General features: G+C 35.1%; 1 long non-coding RNA gene across 1 annotated transcript in view; it reads right to left on the bottom strand.

Annotated features, from left to right (window-relative positions):
- Nucleotides 1-6,989: 6,989 nt before the first annotated feature.
- LOC135201550 (uncharacterized) overlaps nucleotides 6,990-27,500 on the bottom strand; it is a 31,374-nt gene continuing 10,863 nt past the window's right edge. The window contains exon 2 of the long non-coding RNA XR_010311549.1: nucleotides 6,990-8,260. This is a non-coding gene — a long non-coding RNA (uncharacterized LOC135201550). The remainder of the gene's footprint in view (nucleotides 8,261-27,500) is intronic.

The raw sequence follows: 27,500 nt of genomic DNA, 5'->3' as shown, positions 1-27,500 counted from the left end.
AAGCTCCTCCTAACACAAGCATGACTGCTAACTAGTAGGTAACATCTGCATAAATGTTTTCAGATTTGATATGGTTGCACATGTATTTTTATATACGGTTATTTGTATAGCATGTACAATCATAAGCACACATGTATTATTATAAATGTACTTCTTTCATACATTATTATTTTTTTAACTCAAGCAACAAGTATACAAATTTACAGAATTATCAACACATTTTATGTAAATAATATGCATATGTATTGTATTGTAATATGAATATTTTTTTAACTATGTTTACAATTATGTACTGCTATATGTTTCTATATACGTACAGTGGACCCCCCCGTATTCACATTCTCGAGATTCACGGACTCCTCATTTGCGGATTTCTCTTTGAACCATATCTACCCATTATTCGCAGGAAATCTGCCCATTCTCGATATTTTTCATTGAAAAATATTCACAAATTACTGTATTTTCAAATAATTTTTATGAATAAATGCACTTTTTGCAATAACACTATTATAACATTCAATTATAAGTATTTTTAGAGGTTTTTCTTGCTTGAACTGTCAAAATAGGCAGTTATAAGCATTTTAAGAGGGGTTCTAAGTCTTCGCGGATTTTAACTATTTGCGGAGGTCTGATACGCCTCCCCCGTGAATACAGGGCTTTACTGTACTACTGTACATGTGTGTACATTGTACCTAAAGCTTCAGCCCCAAAAAGTTATCATCTTATAGTCCTTCAAATAATCACAACCAGGTCTCAAGGTCACCAATGTACTTTTCCTCTGCAAGGAGAAAGAAAAAGGTTGTGATTCCAGATTGTAAATGCTACAGACTGATGAAACAGTTGTCAAGATAAAAAATAATAAATGGAAGAACGAAGTCTGCATATTTTTCACCAGCAACTGCTACATGGGAAAAGGAAAAAACTTCTAAAATATAAAAATTCCTGCAGGATATCGACTGATGCAACACAATCAGTTGTTTAAAAGAGAGAGTGAATGTGTGTATGTGTGTGTGTGTGTGTGTTCCATTGATGAAGTCACAAAGAGGGCCATTAGTAATTTATGGCATATGAGAAGTAAAGCCAAGGGGGTAGGCCAAGTGTACTTACATCATCTGTACCACTTAATGAAATGAGGTAAAGATTAATTATAGTGAAAGTCCATGATTAGCAAGAACCAATACCATGCCCCGCACTTGCTAGTATATTTCAGTGCACTAGTGATAATCAACCTCAGTATACATACTATACATGTAGGTGAAAAAGGATCTTAAAAGAATTGTACTGGTTTTGGCCAGAAAGGTGCAAGCAAATGCCTCTGCATTATGTGGCAACCAAGCAATCAGTGCCACTTGGCACAGTAAATAAAGGTGCATCAATACTTACCAGATATTACAGTGAAATTGGTTAAAACTAAACTTTTTTAGGTGATGTATCCTTAGTATAATACGCAAAATATGCATTGCAGGGAAAGCAATGTTAGTTGAAAAATTAGAACATTATGGTTAGATGTGTTACCTTCCCGAGTGACCTTGCTCTCTGGTACAGTTCTTTTGACACTGTAAAACCCCTTAACCTTGAATATCTAAGTTACAGGCTACTACAATGAAAACAAATCACAAAATCCCATTGGATTAAGTCCCTAATTTCAGGAAATTCACCTTGAGACACAATGGTTTTTTTTTCACAGACAAATTATGTTTAGCAGTGATGTTTTTGTACTAAAAGTATTGTTTTGTCAGTATTGGAAAATATTTTTAGTAAAGTAATGCAAAATGAGCATGCATGTACGTATTTCTTTTGTAATTAACAAACTCCTAATGATGATTTTGTATATGTTGTAAATTACATAAACATTTCTCAAGCATCAAATGCTCTAATATTGATCTTATGTTCTTGGAAACCAAAGACATTGAGTTTGTAGTTATGGAGTGCTGATATATGCTGTAAATTTAACAAGTGTGTAACTATTTTATGAATAAATTGTATATATTGATGTGTATCAATATTAGTTTTATTATTTTCCCTTATTATTTATTCCTAGTGCCATCAGTGCACCTCACATAGTGCACTGTATGCATTACTTAAGATTCTTTGTGGCAGCATCCATTCGATCCATAGCTGCACCTATTTTCATTCCTTTTACTCCTTTGATTCATATTCTAATTTTTTCATTTTACTTTTTACCCTCCCCTGACAATTGTCTCATAGTGCAACTACTACGAGGTTTTCCTTCTGTTACGCCTTTAAAACATTTTTACGCTCAATTTTCCATTCGGCATTAAATGATCTCTCAAGTCTCAGTGCTTGGCCTTTGGTCTAAATTTTATTATCCATGCTATTCCATCCCCTTTTATCTATGAAACCAAAGTTACTCTTAGTGAAACCATTTTTCTTATCTTTGAAAATATATTGTACTTTTATAATTATCCATTATTTGCATGTAATGATAATTGTAATAACAGAGAACCTTGAAAAAATTGCTGCATCGATTTGTCTAGAGAATGAATTGGTGGTCACATTAGTGAAAATGTGGCAAAACATCCCTTGAAAACTAGTAGTAATGGTGTCCCCAATATTTTTTTTTTTTTTTGGCCACCTGTAAACTATCTTCTGGATTTCGTGATCAGAAAGCATAGTGCCAAGTAGTGGATGGCATTAGGAGGCTTAAAATGTCAAATGTGTATTTGGGATCATTGTCCTCATGATAATTTTATTGATTTACTAATACTGGAATACAGTATGTACGGTTTTACTTTAATCCCTCTGAAATACGTTCTTGCAAGTTCTGCTCCTCTGGATTCCACCATGGCTTTTGGGCATAGAGGTATATGCCGAAGTTTGCCCAGACAACTATTGTTAGCAAATTGTTTGGTGGGAACCAATATTTTTTTTGGAGGAAACACTTTATCAATAACCACTGCTCACTTTGTAGGGAATTTAATGGTTTGTGTTAATTGATTAAGTGATTTCCATAGGATGAAGTTGAGTGAGGCACAGAGAGGGATTAGAGTATTGTACAGTGTTTTTCCATGAGTTTACAATAGTACATGCTACTATGAAGGTTGTCCACATGTAATTTTGAATTTGTTTAATTCATTATACATTGTATATAAAACTCTATTGTGTCAAAGAAACTTCAGTGCATTTTTTAAGGTGTTTTAATATCTTGCATACCATAGCCTAAGTCTTGTCAAGTGTTGATGCAAAAAGGCTGAATGGTTCCAATTATGTGTTGTTTAATTTGTTTATAGTTTAACTGGACAGTGATCTCAACTTTAGACCTTTTGGGTTTTTCATTGTGAAATGTATGATCCAAAATTCGGAGGGATTATGGATGACTAAAAGAAACTAGGTGGTTGACCATAAATGCACAGTATGGTATCCTAAAGCTGCATCCCATTAATCATGTGCATACTCTGGTGTTTTTGTTTTTGTTTGCTGCAGAATAGTAATTCTTTTTCAGTTTTTTAATCTACATTACTCTTGGGATACATTTTTTATTGATTACCCAGTGTGGTGAGACTCGTTCCTAATGGTCCAGTTGTATGGCCTGATGACACCTGAAATTTGACGTTCTTCTTGCTACTGTGCAGCAAGATTGGCTGTATTTAGAGAAACGACGGTTACATGAATGTTATATTCTTTTTGTTTCTAAGGATTTAACAGTTTTCAACTAAGGTTTTTGGAGTAAGCTAGGATAGGCAGGTGGTTACAATTCACCAAGTTCCTCCTTTTTGGTAGAGGTAGTTTTCAGTAATACTTTCATGACTAAAGATGATCATCAAGCTTGCAGTTAAGGCTGCTGTTAGGATTGTATACATAAAATTTGTAGCTGTGTTCATGGCTAAACTTGACTTCTGGATTTGTTTCAGAGCCCCAAGGTCTTCTGTGTAGAATTGTACAAGATTATTAATAAATCACTACCTTCAATATATTTTGTGTATTACTGAAGTATGTGAATGAGTAGGCTATCATCATGTTTCTCAAAAATGAAGGAAAAATGTTTTATCAACTACGAGTATAGGCCTACTGTTACTAAACTTCCCCAAAATCCATTTCAAGTGCTGCATTTTATTCTTGAAACTGAATACACACGATATTGACTGACTTCTCCTTTTCCACGATTCTTCAACTTGACTGATAAAACATTTGCTTAAAGAAGAACCTTGGTGAATTTATAATCCTCTCAAACTATTTTTAGCAACCAGAAACTTACATTATCCTATTTTTTGTGTCTGAGTGAGGCATGTTAATACTGGAACACCTAGCAATTCGGTTTTTCATACCTTTAATATCTCCTGAGAGACTTCAAATGTCCTACATGATGGATATCAACAACAGGATCTTCATAGCTCACTGTAGAAGATACAGAACTGAAGTTTTTTTGCACCATATCTGTTGCCCCAGATGCATTGCCTTCTACCCTTTTATTTTTCATCTGTTTCCTTTTATCTCTTTAGTCAGTTGTTCAATTTCTTTAACTTTACCTTGTTTCAGTATCCACTTCTCATTCATTTAAGAACAAAATCTTTCAGGTGATCCCTATGATAGTCTAGAAATGACTTTGTGGTGTGGATAAACTGATTTACAATAATAACCTACAAAGTAGGCCAAAGCATTCATGGTTCTTGTAACAATAGCTACATAATATTTCACTGGTCTTTTTGTTTTATCAGAGTTGAAAGTAAAAGGAGGTTCAACATTGATTACCATATTGTTATCTCAGTCAGTTGGTCGAGTTCAGAGATTTGCATCAGGCCTCTTATTCCCTTTGACACTCGCAGGCCCACAAAGGGTGGGCTAGTTGGCCGCCCTATCTATAACTCCAAGGCAACTGCCCAGCTTGAAATTGTTTCTGAGGTGATGGCTTTCATATCTTGTGAAAAGTCATATATATGATCCATAACACCCAAAATTGCCCTATTCTATTTCTAATTTCAGAATGGCTAAGATAATTGTGTAATCTCCAGCATGGAATATATTGTTCTTATTTATGAAATGAGACCTCTTTTACTTATTTAAAAAATCTTTCAGGTTAGATCTGTGAGAGTTAAGAATGTTTGTCTGCTATATTTATATATATTAATAGTAAGAATAGAGGATTATTATTAATAGGGGTTAGTTTTTCCAGACCTCTGAGTCTCAAGTAGGCTCTTCTCGGGCTGGTAAGAATAGAGGAGGAGCCAATAATTTTTAGGTTTAAATTAGTTTTCATTGCAACTCAAGAAATAATTGCATAATTTGCTCCATCTTATTAAATACAAATTTCTCATTTCTTCACAATTTGGTTTACAAAATGCCTTTATTTATAGTAAGCAAAATATAACTAACCATTTTTTTGTATGGATGTTTTTCATTCTTGTCTTATTTTTTAACTGATGGTTTTTCGTTGATTTTTTTTCTATTACAGATTCCTGTCAGATATTGACTTTATCTGATGTGAAGCCTCATTGTATGTGGAAGGTAAGTTCACTGTATCCAATACTTTTCAGTGTTGTGTATTAACTGAAAAGAAAGGTAGGTAAAGAATAAGCAAGGGTAACTTTGAAAAATCCTGACTTTAAAGTGTGACAAGAAGAGCCTTGTTACATACTAGTCAACATTGATTTTTTATTGGTTGCTTGATTTATATCGCATATAAGGTCGTCAGTGCAAAAATTACATAATTTACTTGAAATAGAGGTTATAATACACTTGGGTTAAAATAGATGCTGTCTTAAAGGCATTTACCTAAAATGGATCCTCCAAAGAAGTGCATTATTTTATTCTTTCGTGGTAAAAATGTTGTTTTGCTGAGTAATACTAATACAGCTTGCAATGTTGGTCAGTATGAGTTTTTGCCTTACAAATGATTCAGAAAATGAAAAATGTTAACTACAAACTTGGGAAGCATATGAATAGGGTTCATCTGAATAATAATACAACACTAATAATCAGTCACAAGTTTTTCATAAGTTTTGCAAAAGGGCAAAACAGATGTCATTCATTAAAATGGACTTAAGAAAGGAGTACAGTGGATCCCCGCCTATTTGCAGTGCTGGGTTCGCGGCTTCACCAATTCACAGATTTTCGTGACTAAATACATTGGGCTTGTTGCTCAGGAATGTGTTGATAGTGACTTAAATTCCATACAATCATCAATCATTTTTCTGACAAATGCAGGAGATCCAAAGACCTTCACGTAATTTTTTTGAAAGTACATTAATATCCTCATAGAATTCTGTAGTAGTCAAGCATCATAATGATATAGCAGATAATTTTTTTTAGAATGGAAACCTTAGAATCTATACTTTGATAACAGTAGAACAATATTCAAATGCAGAAAGGCACAGTTGTGGCAGGTGTTGGTGAATTGGGTCATGTAGAGAATAGGGCTTTTAGTTGTGGTCAGAGAAGCCTCTTTGGATGCTGTTGCTTCGACCCCCAGCTGCAACCACTTTTGTTCATTTTACTGTACCTCCTTTCATATACTCTTTCTTCATCTTACTTTCCACCCTCTCATAACACTATTCATAGTGCAACTGCGAGGTTTTCCTCCTTTTACACCTTTCAAACCTTTTACTGTCAATTTGCATTTCAGCACTGAATGACCTCATATGTCTCAGTCCTTGGCTTTTGCCCTAAAGTTTATATTCAACTCAACTCATCTACCATTTACCAGGTAATCCTAATCCAGATGCAGGCTGAAACGTTTAAGGTAATATCAAATGAAAATGGACGCTTGGTGAAAGAAGTCTATGAGGGTAACATACATAAACAGTCTCAAGATTAATTTCCACTGACATTTCTTTCGGCAAAGGAACGAGCTTTGAAACCAAGAGAAATCTGTATTGTTTTATTAGCATTCTCTACTTCAAGAAAACTACTCTGGGTTTATCTTGTTTTGTCTCCTGCAATGCTGTATTGATGATAAATATGAGTACGTTACCGTTATTCCATCAGTAAAAGGGTCATGAAGGAGCAGACGTTTAGTGAAATGAAACAAAAGGTAGTGAAACATAGCAGTTTATTTATTATACAAACCATTAATTTTTCTTTTACATAAATTCAATGCGAAAGAATGAAAACGTGTTTTCACATTGGATAACTTAATTCAGACACACAGAATGATGTATAATGAATACAGCCCAAAGGCCACTGCAAATGAAATGTAATTCAGCTTTCTAGATCAGAATATCTAGGGGCGTAGCTACTAGAAAAAAATCCCAAATGATGGTTTGCTAGATGAATTATGAATTTTGTGCGTCGGAAGCATTCATACATAGATTTCTAGGCATTCAAGAATCGCCGAAGAAGAATTGCGTTCAAACAATAAAATCTCGGTAAAAATTGGCCTTTGTCTTGTAAACATTCTTAAAATTGTGACTGCTCTGTCCGTGATCACAAGATAATTTTCCAGTTCCAGAAACTTGTGCATACCATTTAATAACATTGAGATTTAGGTGATGACCCCTGTTGAGGGGGTGGCGCATATTGTATCATAATTCAGATATGATGCTTGTTGGTATGAACTACGAATTAGTGGCTTGAAAAAAGCTGTAACCCAAATATTAGCAAGGGAGTCAATCAATAATGACAGGATTTTGGTTTCAGTTCCCATGCACGGACAGATATAAAAAGGAAAATACAGTAAAAATTTGAGCAGTTCTTGCTTATTGACGTTTCTTAAGAGTGCCTCATGAAAACCAACACTGGTTCTTAGTTATTATTATTGGACCAAGAGATTATTTTATGAACTGGCACGCAAAGGCATATTCGTGTACGAAAGATTGGCCCTCTACCTAGTCTGCTTTTTCTAGCTCCCTAGCAGCAATGTGCCACTTTGATGCCAATGGAGCCAGCACCCAATGAAAGATATGGTTTGCAAAGCAATAGAGGCATAGAACGAGGGCCGAAATGATACAGCATTGTAGCGCCCTTTTAAAGGTAACGCCAAATGTACCAGAGGCAGGACATCTTAAGCGCTACACCTACAGACGGGACGTGGTGATGGTAAAGCAGCCTCATGTTGAACCATGGTGCCTCGGAGAGTTAAATATCGCAAAAATAACAGTTTGCCCTCCGCCTCTCAACACGAGATGATCCCAAAGCCACTGTCGACGCAACCACTGTTCCTGCTTCTCGCTCCAGCACCACGTGGGACTAATCTCGGTTTGGGGAAGAACAGTCTCTGGGGTTTGAAGAAGCGAGAATTTGCCGCCGCTCCCACCACCGCTGAAAACAGCACCATCATGGCCACCAGCAGGAGTATCACACGCATCTGCAAAATTTGTAGAGACTGTCAATACAGTCATTTTCGTAGAGTAAAATACAAAGTATATCACATTCTTTCAGAAAAGTCCTATAACCGAAAAAGAACTGTGAAAGTGAATTTTTGCTAAATAAAAATGTGATTTCTTGGGTTTGCCAAGAACGATGCAAACAAGCATCAAGACTATAATGAAGTGTGTCATGCATGCTGAGTTTGTATTTAAGCTTCTCTGTCGATAGAAATAGGGCAAGATCTGCAAACCTTCGATATTTGTAAATAATAGCAAAAGAGTTGGAATCAAACACTGACCTATCAGATAACATAAAATTAACCGTGTCGTCATCAACGATGAATCTGAAGCAAGAGATCACACTAAACAGTGACAGTAGTAACCGTTGCTAATAAAAATTACCACACCACAAAGACCCCGGAGATCACTGAAGGACAATGAGATGCAAACGAACTCTTGAGGGTTCGACAACGACTAGTGTTTACTCGGGGAAGCAGATGGAGGAATGTGGATGCTGCAGCTCAAGGCTATCACCTTGACTTCTGGAGAGGTACTAGACAAAAATAAGCTTGGACGAAGTAAGGCCTCAGTGACTTGGCTGGCGTGTAGAGTACCATTCGTACTGTTTTTGGTCTGAGAAGTATTTTGAGTCTCTCTCTCTCTCTCTCTCTCTCTCTCTCTCTCTCTCTCTCTCTCTCTCTCTCTCTCTCTCTCTCTCTCTCTCTCTCACCTTCAAAAATAACAAACTAACACACATGTGGACACTATATCTTCATTCATTCACACACGTTATGTACTACATATACATGCATTTTCTGTTTTCTCTTCGAAAGAAGAGAATTGGAACAACATACCCACACATACCACATATATTCCCGAAACAGCGCGAACTGGATATTAAACGACATTTGTATAGCTTGATGTTTGTGTTGCTTAATTAAATAAAGTTGAGGAGTTCTTAAACATAGCCGACGTATCGTTCTTTTTCTGTGGAGCCACCCGCGCATAGGGAACGCATTTTGATGCTCACGACTAGCTGTTGTTATTTGCGTCTCTTAGAGTATGGGAATGTTGCACTTCCCTGCGATTACATAAAGGGTCATAATAGGCCCATCGCAAACCTAGCATGTGCGGGATTGTGGCCACGTAACTAACTGGTGCTGCTCGAGGAAACTGTTAAATCAATTATGGTCGGTGGCTCGGTACCTCGGCAGTTATTATTTGCGCCCTTCCCTCATTTTTTTTTCTTTTTTTTCCGTGCCACAAGTCGCTCCAGGGGCTAATTATTATGAATAGGCTGTGGTACACGAGGTTGCCGGGGTGAAGGGTACTTGTGAAATGAAATGAAATGAAGTACTTTTAAGCGGTTTTTGCGTCCTCTCTACTCCTATCTCTCTCTTCTCTCTCTCTCTCTCTCTCTCTCTCTCTCTCTCTCTCTCTCTCTCTAGCGTTCTTCGTTCGTTTCCATTGGATTTCTTTGTGAACGAAGAATGATTTCGAGGTGGCTTAATATGCATATATTATATATATATATATATATATATATATATATATATATATATATATATATATGTGTGTGTGTGTGTGTGTGTGTGTGTGCTTAAAAATCACAGTAGATGCACGTGACTTCATTAAATAAGCGAATACCACAGGAAAATGATAGTCAGGATTTCTGACTATCATTTTCCTGTGGTATTCGCTATATATATATATATATATATATATATATATATATATATATATATATATATATATATATATATATATATATGTATAGCAAGAGGGAGAGAGAGAGAGACTCTCGAAAGTAACTTGTTATATAATTTTATAATAAAGCCTTAAGCGATTCTAGCTGTTGTTTTCCCGTAGTTTTTTCTTGTCTCTGAAACGCAAGGAGATTTCAACTCCATAGTAGAAAGTGATCGATCATTTTACAACTATATTGCACTGAATGATACTTCGCTCCTTTTATGATGGGGGCTCTTTGTAAACTAGTTATTTCACATTGAAAGTCACATTCCCTCAAATGAAAATTTCGTAATGAAATGTGAGATTTGTCTAAATTCCCTCGTGGAAAGCAGCTTCTGTTTATTTCAAATGAAAACTACTTCAGTGAATTTTTGTTAAGTACGGAGATCAAAGATTTATATTTTAATTTACGTATTACTGACCAAGTAATCTCTGAATTCTGTTAAATCCAGAAGCGGACAAATTGAAACTAATTAATTTTTCGTCATATATGAATTAATTCCCGTAAATTGCAGAAATAGTAATATGAATTTATTTAAACTTCAAACGTGCTGAGCTATGCAAAGAGTCTTGTTATAATTTGTTTAAAGTATCTTTCCTTTAATTAATTATTCATTTACCTATGCATGACTTCAGATCACCCATTATACCCTATATATATATATATTACCATATATATATATATATATATATATATATATATATATATATATATATATTATATTAGGTATGCGTGTTTTTCGTACTTCCTGCTATGCATTTGGAGTTTTGAATTTACGTCAAGTGGAGAATAAATAACCAGGGTCCCCTCCCCCCATTTTACCGTTCTTTTCCACGAGGAAATTAGTCTATGATTTAACTAATTACGTTGTTGCGGTCATGGTTCCATTTACTTTCCCACGACAGCTGACCCTAAGCCTACCTTTAGCCGTTGTAGAATAGTTTGTCTATAATCGTGTGAATTTTTTTGTGTCATACAACCAAACAATCTTCTCTCTCTCTCTCTCTCTCTCTCTCTCTCTCTCTTCTCTCTTCATATTTTGGAGAGAACAATTTTCCATTTTCTTTAAAACCCGTCAGCAGTCTCCAACCACTTCTGTACCTCATCAGTTTGCCAGTAAATACAAATTTACCAGCTATCATTGTATTTGACGAATTTTTTATACTTTCCACTATTTTTTATTTTCATTTTATTTATTTATTTATTTATTTATTTGTAGCCAGGCTTACGTACACTCAACTTATCTGTAATAAGTCATCTTTCTAGTATGTAGCCTGTAGCAGTTTTGGATAGTCCTGTTTTGTAATATATTTATTTTCTTTAGAGTGATGCTGTTCCGAATATTCCAATGCCACATGATAATTATCAGTCAAATTCTGTATTTTCATACTCATTTACTTGTCGGAGTTCGAGACAGCTAAATAAGGCCACATGATTTTTTCTTTATGGTGATTTTGGATAAAGCCTCAGTTCTTTACTTAAAAAAATTTTTATCAGTAAAATAAATGGAAGGAAATCAATCCTATGACGATTACGTGTTATTCTGAGATAGTATTGCGCAAATATTCTTTGAACGGCTGAAGTGAAAGTGCTCAAGAATGAAGTAATGTCATTATCACAAATAAACCAGACATCGATAACTACTAAATAATTTGGTCTCAAAGTATTCAATAGTCAATTGGCTTAAAACTGGGGAAAGAAAGAGCCCGTGGGACAACAGAATGTTTGTTGATCAAATTTTCCAGTCCAAGTTTCAATTAACGCAAAATTTTCCAGTCAAATTTTTAATTAACGCAAAACGTAATGAGGTCTTATTAAAACCGGGGGAGGGAAGTGGTAGCAGTTATGGATTCAGACTGTTCTAATTTTCTTGATAAAAGCTTAGGATAATCTTGACGTCAACTTTGGCAAACATCGTAACTCGTCTTTCCCTGATTGATTTTTATTTTTTTTACGATAAAATGCAAACTATTTTTGATAAGAGCGCTGAAAGCCTTAGTAAGCGAAGGGAAAAGAACCAATTTCTAGCGGAGGGATATATAAAGCGCCTTTTTTTTTTTTTTTTTTTTTTCAACAATGAGCCGAAATAACATGTTTTTTAAAGTTTTTTCTTCGCCAAAAAATTTTTCTTCAGTATGCATCTATTATCATCGCCATGTGCTCTTGGGCTAACTGAAAATCACGGTTATTTTACGCCTGTTTGGGCTTTGCATATGGATGCAATGTGCGTTTGTGATTGCGCAGAATATGCACATTTCAATAGAACTTCCTGTAAGTGATTTACATATTCGGGATCCTGTCGTAGGAATAAGTTACATTTTGCAATAATCGAAGATGAACAGCATAGTTCACCAGTTCGTAATATCGATAACGACTCAGACATGTGCTTGAATAACTCTTGCTTGGATATCAACCAGCTAACTCACATTGTAAGCTTGTGAAAAAACTAACTTGTTTCCGTCGAAAAAATGTATTCAAAACCAATGAGCATGATGGTAGGCTTGCAGTGAATCCTTTAGACCTAACTAAAATCTATGACCTATGAAATGACCCTGTATATCATGAATGTTACCTCTATTCCGCCTGCCCCTTGTGAATATCAGTAGGGCATTCCAATCTTCAACTATTTTGCTTAGATGAAGAATAGCTTTTGACTAAAGTGGTTTATTTGAATTTAACTCATATCATGTGCCTCTCTTTCTCTACTCGATTCATAATGCAACTTATAACCTACTGTAATCGCAGGGATATTTTAGAAGTGGCCACAACTTTTTACACCTCCAAAATTTGCAGAGAGAATTATATAGACAGCTTATCTATTTCAATGACGATCATGGTGAAGCCACGGGAGAATAGATTTGAAGACTCGACCATTATCATCGCTATGTTCCTTGAGCAGTAAGAAAATCAATGGTAAAATCAGTCGTGTTAGAGTTTACCTGTGCATGAAATGCGCGTCCGTCATTTCACTGGATAAGCACATATTACGGAACTTCAGTTTTCAATGAGGAGATACCAACAACAAAGTTCCTCCGTTGTTGGTGTATAATCGCGAACTCCAAGGATAATCGTGACGAAGCCATTTCATACTTATATAGTCAATAATGAACTCAGCACGTAAGCGTCTAGTATACACGTCACGTGGTGCGCTGTAGGGTAAGTCTAAAGGGTGCTTACTGTTCCCTTTTCGGCTTTAGCTGCATTCCCTCTTACTTCAGTCTTGCTGTCCAACGTCTCCAACTATTCCTTATCGCAATTGTGTGTGTGTTTTTTTTTTTCCAGTTCCACTCTTAAACCTTGCGCTTCGTTTCATTTGTTCTCTGGACCTGTAGCTATCTTATTGTCCAACCACTGATAAAATTAAACAGTGAAATCCTTTCTTCTAACTTCGCATTACAAAAACAATTTCGTACATTTTCTGGAAAGAAAGAGGCTAGATCACAATCAACAATGGCCCGTAGGGATGTAGTGCCGTCAGTGCACCCCGTCAGTAGGCACGGTAGGCATTCCTAAAGGTTCTTAGCGTCCCTAGCTGTAACCCCCCTCATTCCTTTTATCGTAGTTTCATTCATATTACCTTCCTTCCATCTTGCTATCCACCCTCTCCTAACAGTTAAGTTTTTCTCCTGCTACACCTTTCGAACCTACCTACTTTCAATATCCTTTCCAGCGCCGAATGACCTCATAGGTCCCAGTGCTTGCCCTTTGGCCTAAACTCTGTATATTCCGTCGACAGTCACAAATGGTGCCCGTTTATCCACCAAAGTTTGTTTGTGTGGGTGTGATTCGTATCATTTGCACGAGGACATCTGTCAGGGAGGGATATTACAGAGCAATTTGTAAGAAGTACTCCGAGGTACCGTGTTCCTCCAGCCGCAATAGGCACGGCCTTGGAAAGGTGCCAGAAAAAAATGGAACGCCAGGAAGGGTTCGGCTCATAAGACGTGAAAAACACTAGTTGTTATATCCTGTGACGGTCCCGATAGATTTCTTTTATGCAAGTGCGTATATGTATGTGTGTGTGTGCATATATAGGTATGTATGTATGTATGTTGGTATAATAATCTTACTTTACCTATTCCCACAATGTCAGAGGAATTTGACCTACTGTCAACGCTCTTCGTTCCTTCTTCCTTTGTGGTCGTATATAATATATTTTCTTAGCTACAATGGATGGAATGGTATATATATATTATATATATATATATATATATATATATATATATATATATATATAATATTATATATATATACATTTATATATATACGCGTTATATGTATAGATGTACTTGTATGTATAAGTATGCATATATATATATATATATATATAATATATATATATATATATATATATATATATATAAACACACACCTACGTATTGACAACAAACGGTAATAAAGAATTAAGATAAAAAAAACACATTCTCTAGCTACCGGACATTGACCGCGCTTACTTTAAAAAAAAAAATGTGGGTGACGCAATTTTTCCTCTCTTGCGTCACGGTCACTGGCAGTGCTTCCTTTAAAAAAAATGGGTGACTCAATTTTCCCTCTCTTGCGTCATACCTTCACTGTCTTTGACGTAAAAAAATCGTGGCATGCTTGATTTCGCCTCTGGGTCACCCAAGGCCATGAACGAGATTTTCTGAACTTACTGCGTTGGCTGTCGCGTTGAATTGTATTGGCAAGGAAGTCTATGGTTTGTAGAGATGTTCTTCCTTGTTTACACTTTGCTTTTCTGAATAAAATGATTTATTTATTGGTAGTTAGAAGCACTCTTAGAGTTTTTTTTTTTTTTTTTTTTTTTTTTTTTTTTTTTTTTTTTTTCTTTTTTTTACACGGTTCGCAGATTTAAAGGAAGTTGCACTTGCCTTAGTCACAAAGCACCCCCCTCTCTCTCTCGCCTGATAATTTTGTTCTGAGAACTGCGCCTCTTTCAAAGGTTCATAAATGCGTTTGCTTTTACCCGTACATACATGATGTTTTTTAGTTCCAAATTTACATCAGCATTGTGATTTTCAGAGAAGCAGATTTTATGAAATAAAATATACTTTATTTGCATTTCTGAAATATGGCTTCCACTTTTTTTGAAGACTAATTAGTAATATACTATTGGATTAAGCGTATCAGTGCATATTTTTACTTATATAGATAGATGAATGGATGCCTTGAAATTTAGAATTCACATCAATGTTGATACCTGCTGAAAGCTCGTATATTTGTAAAATGATCTTTTCAACTTCTGACAATCTTTGGTTTTGTGTGCACATGAGAGAGAGAGAGAGAGAGAGAGAGAGAGAGAGAGAGAGAGAGAATGTACAATAATTTTGACATAAAACTACATATTGGCTGGAAAGTTCCAAAAGATGTTACATGACTATCTTACTCGCGGTATCACGACCAGGAAATGTCCTTTACCTATAGTACCTCTTGCGCGTGCGCTGTCACCATTGGGTCCGGGATTGTTTTTGTGAGCTATGAACCGCCTTTTTTTTTTCTCTCTCTCATCATTCGTTTTCTCGTTTACATCGTGCCTGGGCTTGGAATGGTCACTGGGTGTCCGTCCAGTCCAGTTGTCATATGCAGCTGAAAAAAATTAGCAGCTTTGTCCTTCCATTTTTTTTTCGGGACCGCTCTAGATAAAGACATTCTTGCCATACACAGGATCCTGGTTCTAATATCCACTCCTCCCCCCGTCACCCACCACTACTCCGTCACACGCGCACACACACACATTTGGGGTTGGCTAAGAAGGCTAGTGGATTACTCGTCTAATTGCCGGAGGACACCAGAAAGTTTTTAAAGAACTCGCGCACTCAAGAAAGTTATATATGGTTAATGATGTCAAAGAAAAAAATGGCTGCTTGGTAAAGCATAATTAAAACACCGCGAAATCGCAACTTGGGGGTTCAACTCGCTAGGATTCTGGGCACTCCATGACACATAAACCCTGGTAGCGTCGTCAGTGCACCTCATTCGGTGCAATGTAGGTATTGCTTAAGGTTCTTTGCAGCGTCCCTTCGGCCCCTAGCTGCAACTGCTTTCATTCCTTTTAGTGTACCTCCGTTCAAATTCTCTTTCTTCCATCTTACTGTCAACCCTCTCCTAACAATTGTTTCATAGTGCAACTGCTTTGAGGTTTTCCTCCTGTAACACCTTTCAAACCTTTTATTGTTAATTTCCGTTTCAGCGCTGAATGACCTCATAGGTTCCAGTGCTTGGCCTTTGGCCTAAATTCTTTATTCGGTTCAATTCTCTCTCTCTCTCTCTCTCTCTCTCTCTCTCTCTCTCTCTCTCTCTCTCTCTCTCTCTCTCTCAGTTCGTTTATTTATTTCATATAATGTTTGTCAGTTTCCGTATCTCCTTTAAGAAATATAATAGATTCATTTCAAACCTTTCAAACCTTTTATTGTCAATTTCCGTTTCAGCGCTGAATGGCCTTTGTTGCCCCAGCGCTTGAAATAATGCCAAAGATCTATAAAAATCAAATCAAATCAAATCATCCCAAAGGCCTCTCCGGAAACTTGGACCTGAAGGTGAACGCCTTCAGGAGCCATCCTCTACTACTACGCATCGCGAAGGTCACTTCATTAACTAACGGAATGTTATCTTCATATCCATCTTCTTTCATTCTCTGCGGATTGACTGCTTCTTTTGCGTACCCCAGAGCAACGTTTAATTTTCCTGGAGATCCTCTACGCCCGCGGGGCAACCCCTGAAGGATGGGCGTGTTCCTGCGACCGCAGCGGTTCATTGAGGTGGCACCGTTGGCACGCAAGAGTCGGTTTGTTACTCGCCTTGAAACACATCAATGAAATGGCGAGAAGTGAAAGGCTTCAACAACATTGTTTATTAACGTATCCAGATATATATATATATATATATATATATATATATATATATATATATATATATAATGTATATATATTGATTTTAAATCTCGAAGAAATAAAAAAAGACGTGATGATTATACGAACAGTTGCTGTGAACATGTCTTGATAATAAGACGAAAATCCTTCGCATCTCCAGTGTTTCTTTTTTTTCCTTCGTGGCTGTAAACTTTGTTCATATATTAATCTGTCTATGTTATATATATATATATATATATATATATATATTTATTTATATATATACATACAAACACACACACACACACCACACACACACACACATATATATATATATATATATATATATATATATATATATATATAATATTCATATAATTGTAAAACTATTTACGTAAAGCTAAATTATCTCGGTTAAAACAGAGCATTCTAAGACACTGGTTCAATACTGATGAACAACTGCAACAAAATAACCGCCACCCCCACCCCAACCTCTAACAAACAATCACGCTCACCGCCTCTGGTCATCGACGCCCGATGGATGAAAGTTGAAGAGGACGAAGGTCAGGAGTACTAATTCATTATGCCCAGGGGTGTTCTTTTTTTTGTTATCAACTAATCTCTTTGTCAACATTCAATGGCGAGTGTCCTGCCAAGTCGCATTTCAACTTCCACGGTTGTATTTCATTCTTCTGCCATCCAGTCGATTAACTTTTTTTCTTTCTTTTTAGGTAGTGGTGGGTTTTCTACTTTTTTTCCTAACCTTCACCGCTGCTCTTTCAGTCTACCGATTTATTTTTTATTTGTTTACTTATTTATTTAATCTATAATTTATTTTCCTTTCAATGTAGCGTTCATGATTAACACAGCATTCGGGGCTCAATAGCAAGGAGAGCTTAAGAGAAAGATTGATAGTCACCCAGAAACTTGTGTTCATTGCCGTTTTATACACGTTTCATTTCTTATTAATTATCAAAAATTAATATTTGTTTGTTTGCTAATAAACTTACGTTTTTTTCATTGCTTGTGTATTAATTCTTTATTTTCTCGTATGCTCATGTGTACGGTGACTGGATGCCTTGTTTGTGAATTCACAAAAGTTATGCATTAAATTTATATTTTCATCTATCCGTAAATTAGGCTTTTTTTTTTTTTTTCCTATTTTGCTTATTTCGTTGCTCGTTAACCAGCATACACGAAAACGCAAATCTATGGGCACACAAGTTGTCTCATTATTATGCAGTTTTTTCTTGTTGTTGTTGTTGTTTTTTTTTGCCTCTGTTGCAATGAACCCCAATTGATATTTAGCAAACCCCCCGGTGATGATGAAGGTCCACCTTTGGTAGCCTTGACCGCCCTACCCGCACACCTCCCCACACCCCCACCCCGTCCCACGAGGGTCATTTTCGTCTTGCTCACAGCTGTCGTTAGATTATATAAACTACGTTAGTATAATATTAATTGGAGTATAATCTTCATTTGCTTTTTAGTGTCTTCGTATCCCGCCATTTTTTGCCTGCCTCTCCCTATATATATATATATATATATATATATATATTATATATATATATATATATATATATATATATATATATATATATATATATGTATGTATATTATATATATATATATATATATATATATATATATATATTATATATATATGTGTGTGTGTGTGTGTGGTGTGCATACACATTCATTTATATATATATATATATATATATATATATATATATATATATATATATATATATATATATGTAAAATCTTAAAAAAAAAATTTTGCCTGTACGGTGTTCATACTTATTTTTCCTACATGTTAAGAAAATGGTAATATTCTACCAGTTTATTTTTTATCATTTAAAGGTAAGAAATATCCGTTCAGTCATTACCTGACTTGTCAATAATCATCGTGATTACGCACACTAACATACGTCAGTTCTTTACTCTTATCTAAAGAGCAACAATTTCTTTTCTCCAATGTTTTTATCTTTCTTGCAAACATAAAATATTAGTTTATGATTAGCCTTTGGTTATTTGAAATACCTAAACTCATCCTTTACTTGGCCAGTGGAATGTTCGTTGCTAGTTGCCTTAAGGTATGTGCGATAATGATTACTGATACTGCGTTCATTCTTACAGGGATTCATTTTAAGCTTAATTTATGTAAGATTTTAAAATGAATTTTCATATTACTTCTGTCAAATTTTTATTGCGTCAAACTATTGCGGATTGTACATTTACATTTTGGTGATGATATTGTGGTAGAAGGTTTATCCTAAAATAATTTTGGCTTTAGAACAATGTTTCTTTTGGTTCGTCAATGCAGTTATGGATTATATACGAATTGAATATTTTTTCTTGCTTCCCGATAAAAGCAACAACAAAAATTCGTGTTAATAAACATGACATGAGAAAGTTGCCTTCAATCCTGAATGATTTTACCACAGGCCAAATAAATGATCGTAGAGAGTTTTTTTTTTTTTTTTTTTTTTTTTTGTAAGTCAATGAGCATACTCATTTTTATTGATATATCTGGTTTTTTCTTGCTTTTTGTGGACGGAGAATTTTAATTATTATTTTTATTTTCTTCTTTTTATATACATAATATCAGGGTTGTGTTGAATATTATGTACACACATATATATAAATATATTATATATATATATATATATATATATATATATATATATATATATATATATATTATAATATATATATATATATATATATATATAAGTAATCAACGCACAATCAAGCGTGAAACAGAAATCAATTCTAATTCACATCGGGAAGAACCAAGGTCTTCAATTTGTGGCTCAGTTGGTACCCCCCTAGCCATTCAATCGAAAGACCTGGGTTTGACTCTGATGTGAGTATATATATATATATATATATATATATATATATATATATATATATATATATATATATATATATATATATATATATATATACATATATATATATATATATATATATATATATATATATATATATATATATATATATATATATATGCGTATAAGATTCCATTTGTTTATTTTCAAACGTTACGTAAATCCGTCAGTATGTACCAATGCACGCAAACGTTAATATATATATATATATATTATATATATATATATATATATATATATATATATATATAAACATATATATATATATATATATATATAATATATATATATATATATATATATATTGCATGTGCTAAAATGCACAGGGCATGCATAATCACTGCATGCATGAGGCAGTACACGAATGATTAGCGGGTCGTAATATTAGATTTTGTTTTCAGTGAGAATTAAGCACTGTTGCAATCATGTCACGAAAGATTAAATTAAAGATAAAATTTCATTTACGAGATGAAAGATCTGATGGCAGCGAAGAAAAATATCAGACCTCATGGCTAATCAGACATTACACTTTACGATGAACATCGCATTTTATATCCCTGAAGAAACATTTGCCTTCGGGTGCAGCCTAGAATAGACCATTCCCTTGTGGTATAGCTTATTGCTATAGATTTCTCTTTTTATGCCGTCTTGACGGTAATCAGTCAGTCAGTCTCTCTTCTCTCTCTCTCTCTCTCTCTCTCTCTCTCTCTCTCTCTCTCTCTCTCTTTGCTTCCCTTTATGCATACGATATTGTCTGTGTTTCCGTACGAAATCTCTGGTTTCGTGGAGCAAATCGCAATCGGCCAAACATCCTCGACCATAACTGAAATACTTAGAAAGATTAAAATGTTGCTCTGGTGTGCCAAGTGCTACTTCCGCTGTTATGAACATAAAAAAACCCCTTTAGTATCTCATTAAAATGCCATTGAAGAAGTCACTTTTTACCCAGTGGAGAGAAAGTGAACGTTGCCAAACTTGGCCTTCAAACGTCACTCATACCAAAACACCTCCGGCAAGTCTTCAACCGGTCACTGGGTGACGTGACAAGTGACAACTGTCATCAACTCTCTGAGAAGAGTTGAAAGGTCAGGGTAAAGCTGAGCAAGTGACAAATGCGCCGAATTTTCTACGGTGCAATCGAGTTTTCTGTACAGCTTATAATCAAGACCACCGAAAATTGATCTCTGACACGTGTTTGTGACATTTTTGACTTTCTTGTGGGCACATCTTAAGTCATCCGAAACGTTTGTTTTGGAGTTCAGAGAGAGAGAGAGAGATAGAGATAGAGAGAGAGAGAGAGAGACCCCTTAACTTAGGCAGCTTATTGTGGTCAACAGGGAACGTATGTGAAGGAAGGCAATGAATGACCTTGGGGAAACTTCTGGATATTGACTGTTTTGATTGGAAAGGACAGCGCGAGGGGGGAATCTCCTTTTATTTTGGCCATTTTAATGTCATTGGCACTCGGTAATAGTTTTGTTAGCATAATAGCTCCACTAACCAAGAATAAGGCCGAAGCGTCATTGTACAAATCTAGTGCCTAGCCGCAACCAAGGCCTTGGCCGTAACAGTGAATCAGAGCCACTCCACAGCGCCTCAGTGGTGTGGCCGCGAGTTCCATTCTCCGGCAATCCATTGAGTGTGAGTGATATGTACTTCTGTTGATAGAAGTTCACTCTCGGCGTGGTTCGGAAGTCACGTAAAGCCGTTGGTCCCGTTGCTGAATAACCACTGGTTCCATGCAACGTAAAAACAACCATACATACAAACAAACAAGAGCCGCTCCAATTCGATCAATTCGTCGCGGATATCGCGCACAAAACTTCGAGCAGGAACGAACGAGGAAGACGCGATCGAAGGACGTAGAACATAATTCTTATCTAATTACCTCATTACGATTGATCAGATGACTGGAAAGCACATAAAGACGACGGATAGCGGAACGAGGACGTCTCCTATAGCCCTTAATTACTCTGTAATTGGATTATTAATTATCTGGATAGTCAGACAAAAGGATGGGCATTCATGCGTTAATAGACAGTTGCTAAGAGGCAGAGTGGTGACTTTTTATCATAAATTTGAGTCTTTTTTTAAAATAACTTAAAGATGAGTATCCATCGTTATTCATGAAACAGGATTATCAGTCATTATTCATGTCATTTCGAGTTCCTCGTTGGACGAGTGGTTTTCGCGCGCGGCTACCAATCCGGTGGTCCGAAGTTCGATTCCCGGCTCGGCCAACGCGGAATCAGAGGAATTTATATCTGGTGATAGAAATTCATTTCTCCCACAATAAGCTATAGGTCCCGTTGCTAGGTGACCAATTGGTTCCCAGCCAGGTAAAAATATCTAACCCTTGAGGCGCCAGCCCTTGGAGAGCTGTTAATGAGCTCAATGGTCTGGTAAAATTGAGATATACTACAGTTCAAGATTGCTAATCATATGCGGAGTAATTATTCAATATTAAACAGTATTCACAATACGGTTTAAGTTGCCGGGTAATAAACATTTATTATATACTTACATTTTATGTTCTTTAAAAGGAAGAGTCAGGGAAGCCAGGTGAATGAATGTAAATGCCTTCCAGAATTTCCATTCGCACTGAAAGATTCTGATTAATTCGTCAAAAAGTTCACCTTTGTGAAGCTGAGACCCTTGAATTATGCTATTCACATCCAGGAGGGTTTCCCCATAGGAGGTTAGTGCCGTCAGCGCACCTCATGCGGTGCATTGTAGGCATTACGGAAAGTTCTATGCAGCGCGCCTTCGGTCCCTAGCTGCAACCCCTTTCGTTCCTTTTACAGTGCCTCCTTTCATATTTTCTTTCTTTCATCTGACTTTCCACCCTCTCCTAATATATGATTCACAGTGCAACTGCAAGGTTTTCCTCCTGTTACACTTTCAAACCTTTGACCGTCAATTTCCGTTTCAGCGCTGAATGACCTCATAGATCAGAGTGTTTGGCTTTTGGCCTAAATTCTATATTGAGTTCAATTCAGGATGATTTGTCGATTTATTTGAATGCAAATTATGTTTACTCCTTCTGTCTCAATATTCATCGCAGTTTACTCAGAAGTAGACGGAACTTTTCGTTCGTATTGGCTCATCGTACTTTCGCAAGACAACCCTGTAGGTTCACAAGAGACATTGGGGAAGGTCCCTCGAAATGCGTAATAGCTTTAAAGTAAACGTAACCTAAAGAAAAAAGAAACCCTATAAAACGATGAAAAGTTAACTGCCGGTCATCAGGAGGAAAGTGAAATAATTACCGCACGTACCATCTGAAGGAAATGATGCAGACCCAGTCAGCGTAAGAAAAAGATTATTCTTTTGTTGCTTAATAGACAATGAAAAGACTGTTGATTCTGAATTCATGAAATGAGTCTAGTGGGAGAACCTAACAATGCGGCTACTATTACCCAAATTTAACATTTCATAAACAATTACTTGAATCTGATGAGATTTATAAACTGACCTCGTCGTATGGAGTTCTCTCAAGTGACCTTAAGGTAATTTAGAATTTAGATTTTCAATGTTTTTTTTTTTTTTTTTTTTTTTTTTTTTTTTTTTTTTTTTTTTTTTTTTTTTTTTAAGTAGACTTTGTTCACCCTCGTATGCTTATTATGCCATTCGGGATCAGAGAGATATTTGCTGTGGTGAGATGAAAACAGACTTTCACATTGTTCCTTCCGCTGTCTGTCTGTCTTTGTTTTTCTTTCTATCTATTTGTTTGCCTGTCTTTAAATATATATATATATATATATATATATATATATATATATATATATATATATATATATATATATATATATATATATATATATATATTTTAGTTACAAATAGTAAGTGGTTACCACACAGTTTTTGACGAAACAAATGAATAATTAAATGAGAAAACGTTTATATTAAACAATCATCAAACACAGTAACATATTGCATTTTTTTGTAGCAACATCGCGAACACCGTTAAATTGTATTGTTTGATTGCTGTATTTATTTGCTTATTTTCGTACTCCACCCGAAACGTATGTCTGGTGTTTGCTTGTTCTTGCGAGAGGTAGAGTTAGGGGTACAGCAGAGATGCTGTTTGTATCCTCTTTCACGTTTTTCCATGGCGTCTTTAACCCCGATATTTGTGACGCCCGATGACTTACAACTAATCAGTAAATCATGTTATGCAATTATTACCTCAGGTGACGTTTCCAACGGAGGTTAGTATTTGCTTCTCTTTTTTACTTGTCTGTCAGTATACGAGTTTTCTTAAAGTGTTATTGATAAATTCCATTGCTATTTTCTTGAGGAAAATATTATGTACTTAGAAATAAGAGAGAATTAGGAATGATGGCGAGGTCTGCTACATTTCAAAGAAAAAAAAAGTTTAATTAAAATGATTGTGGACGAATGAGAAATATTGCTTGAGAGGTGACAAGAACTTTGTTCGTTAGTTGGAGGTAAACATTAAACAATGCGGATGCGAGATCTGAATAAACGCCAAGATATACAAAGGACAAGCTGCGTTTAAACTATTAAAAAAAACAGAAGATGATTAAAACAAGCTAATAAAATATAAAATGTAAAACAAGAAAAATACAAGAAAAAATATAACACAGGAAGATATTTACGATTTCCGCTGTCATACAAACACGGGTCTTACATTTTGTTGTTATTGTAATCACTGTTTATTTCTCTTTTCTTTAATTCAGCTTACGCAACTTAACAAAGAATAAGTAAAAAACTACAATAATGTATACGAGCTGGGCTGTATATTTTGCGAAATACACAAATAATTGAAAAATGCGAACTTTCGACCAATTTTGCGACGGTTCTCGAACTCCCATTTTTAATAATTTTTGTATTTTGCAAAGTACAACCTTGCTCATCTACATAATTGTGGATTTTAACTTATTATTTCCAGTTACAGTGTAGTGATGCACCATCGATGTATTTATCTTTATACTTATTAGTGATATATATTATATATATATAATATATATATGATATATATATATATATATATATTTAATATATATAAAGATATATTATATATATATATATATATATTAAAGAGAGAGAGAGAGACGAGAGAGAGGAGAGAGAGGAGAGAGAGAAGGTGGGGCGGTTTTTGGTGTAGTGCTTGCAACCTCATCCCAGAATTCTCCACTTCTTATGAGCAAAAAGGCGTACTGTAATATATATATATATATATATATATAATATATATATATATATATATATATATATATATATATATGCATGTGTGTGTATTTTACACATCTAAAACTGTTTATAAAATCCGTGTATTAAAAAAGAAAGATCCAGTTCTAGCATTTTGTAGACCTTGGTGACGAAATTGAGAAACGCTGCTGAAGAATGGATCCGTTACCGTAAGTTTATATTTGGCACATAAAATGCAGACTGCATGCACAGAAATTTCAAGTTCTTGTTACCATTTCTTTATCTGCTGAAGCTTATTAATTTTCATTTTCATCCTTATTTTAATATATTTTAATATCTTCCTGTAAACAAGAGTATTCTGTTATTGTGGTTAATGTTTAATAAGGTTAATTGGATATTTCATTTAGTTCAAACTCTGGAACTCTGCCAGTTTTTTTTTATTCTTGCTAGATTTATAAGGTTAGTCATAAAGGAAAGTGGAAGAGAATATTTTTTTCGTTCGCCCCAATTCGTCGTTGGGGGAGAGAGAGAGAGAGAGAGAGAGAGAGAGAGAGAGAGAGAATTTTTCTATTTAAAATCCATCATGCAAATTCATTTGTCATATGCTTAAATTATTTGCTTGTTCTTTAAAATAAACTATTCTACTTGTCAACAATCACAGAAAAGTAGACTTTATTTTTCTCCTCATGCGTCAATCTGAATAATTTCACTAATCGTAACTGTTAGTTGACGACTTGTTTTTGTGACTGAACGACTTCATTCATTACTGCAGCATTCATTAACTAGAATTTAGTGAAAATTTAATGACCAATGTCCTTTTTCCGTGGCCACTTATAATTCACTCGGTAGCAGTTTAAACAGATTCGCTATTCTGTCTTTTCCGACCTTGATACAGATGGCTAACACCCCCCCCCCCCCCCCCCCCCTCTCTCTCTCTCTCTCTCTCTCTCTCTCTCTCTCTCTCTCTCTCGAAATAATGGCTCAAGACCATCACAATTGCTAAGCTTTGTAGTTTCCGATCCATATAGATTCTATTTATTAATCTATATTCGTACCTCAATTGTTACATAATACCCGCGCCTACATATAGTACATGTTTGTGTTTGCATGTGTAAATACTTATGCAGTTACTTACTAATCCTTTGTAATTATCTGTCTCCTCAGGGAAAAGATATGACGAGCTTCACCTCAACGTCTGCCACCGGACACTCCGAATCAGTATGAAAGTTTTTAATGACGAGTGACCTCAGCAGGTGAAGGTGTACAACTTTTGGGAAGGCCAGGAGGTAGGACTTCTTTGCCGTTGGCACATCTATCCTCAGGGGAAAAGGTATAATGGTGGTGGTGGTAGTAGTACTAGTAGTAGTAGTAGTAGTACTAGTAGTAGTAGTAGTAATAGCAGCAGGGGAAAGGGAAGTTTAAATAATAGATGTGTTATAGTTGGGACCAGCCCATTGCAATAGCTCTGTTGCTCAATCTAATTTGCTTGTGTCTAGATATGTTCTTGGACATGTGTGCGTTTTCCTCTTTTTCTCCTACTGTCCAGAACGTCTTTTGTTAGCCTTTTTCCTCTATTTCTTCTTCTTTATGTTGTGAAAAGCGAAAAATTTTAACAAAGGTCTCATTTTTTTTTTTATTCTTGGTGATGATGTTTAACAAATCAAAACAGTATTGTGTTGACTTACGATATCATCGGAGTTCAACAGCACAGTAGGAAGTGATCTGAATTTCCATTTTTTTTTTCCATTGCCTTTATTACTCGCTAGAAATATCGTATCGTCCCCTTCGTTGTATCCCTCTATCGTTCAAGTACCAAATTCTGATACAGACAATCATTGAGAACGGCCGTCCCCCACCCCTTTTTTTTTTTATTTTTTTTTTTTTTTTTTTTTTTTTTTTTTTTTTTTACGCCTGCCACACCCCAATTGCTAGTCTTCAAGGGCGAAGGTTACAATTTCGGAGTACCTGAAGTCGATAGAGAACAGTTCAATTACTCTCTGGGCGCTCTTCTGCTTTATACAAGACACTCGTATCCCATAAGCTCTAAAGTAAGGGGCTGCAGGTGTAGAGTTGAAGTGCTTGTATAGCACAAGTGGCGTAATGAGAACTGAATGGGCGAGCAATGTAGATCCACAAAAATTATAAACTTGTTTCCGTAGGCGAAAGGATGATATATATATCTATCTATATATATATATATATATATATATATATATATATATATATATATAGATATATATATATATATATATATATATATATATATATATATCTATATATATATATATATATATATATATATATTAATCTATCTCCTTATTGGAACGGGATTGTAAAAATAAACATAACAATTGTCATTACCACAATCTTTGCAAAATACTTCCACAATATTAACCACTTCATTAAACTATATATATATATATATATATATATATATATATATATATATATATATATATATATATAAGAGATACAAATAAAAGTTAAATAATGATATAACAGAAAATATGATAGATATATATAATATATATATATATTATAATATATATATATATATACATATATA

The sequence above is a fragment of the Macrobrachium nipponense genome, chromosome 28, assembly GCF_015104395.2.
Source record: "Macrobrachium nipponense isolate FS-2020 chromosome 28, ASM1510439v2, whole genome shotgun sequence".
NCBI lineage: Eukaryota > Metazoa > Arthropoda > Malacostraca > Decapoda > Palaemonidae > Macrobrachium > Macrobrachium nipponense.
The sequence above is the reverse complement of the archived record's forward strand: the minus strand, read 5'-3'. Positions and strand labels throughout refer to the sequence as shown.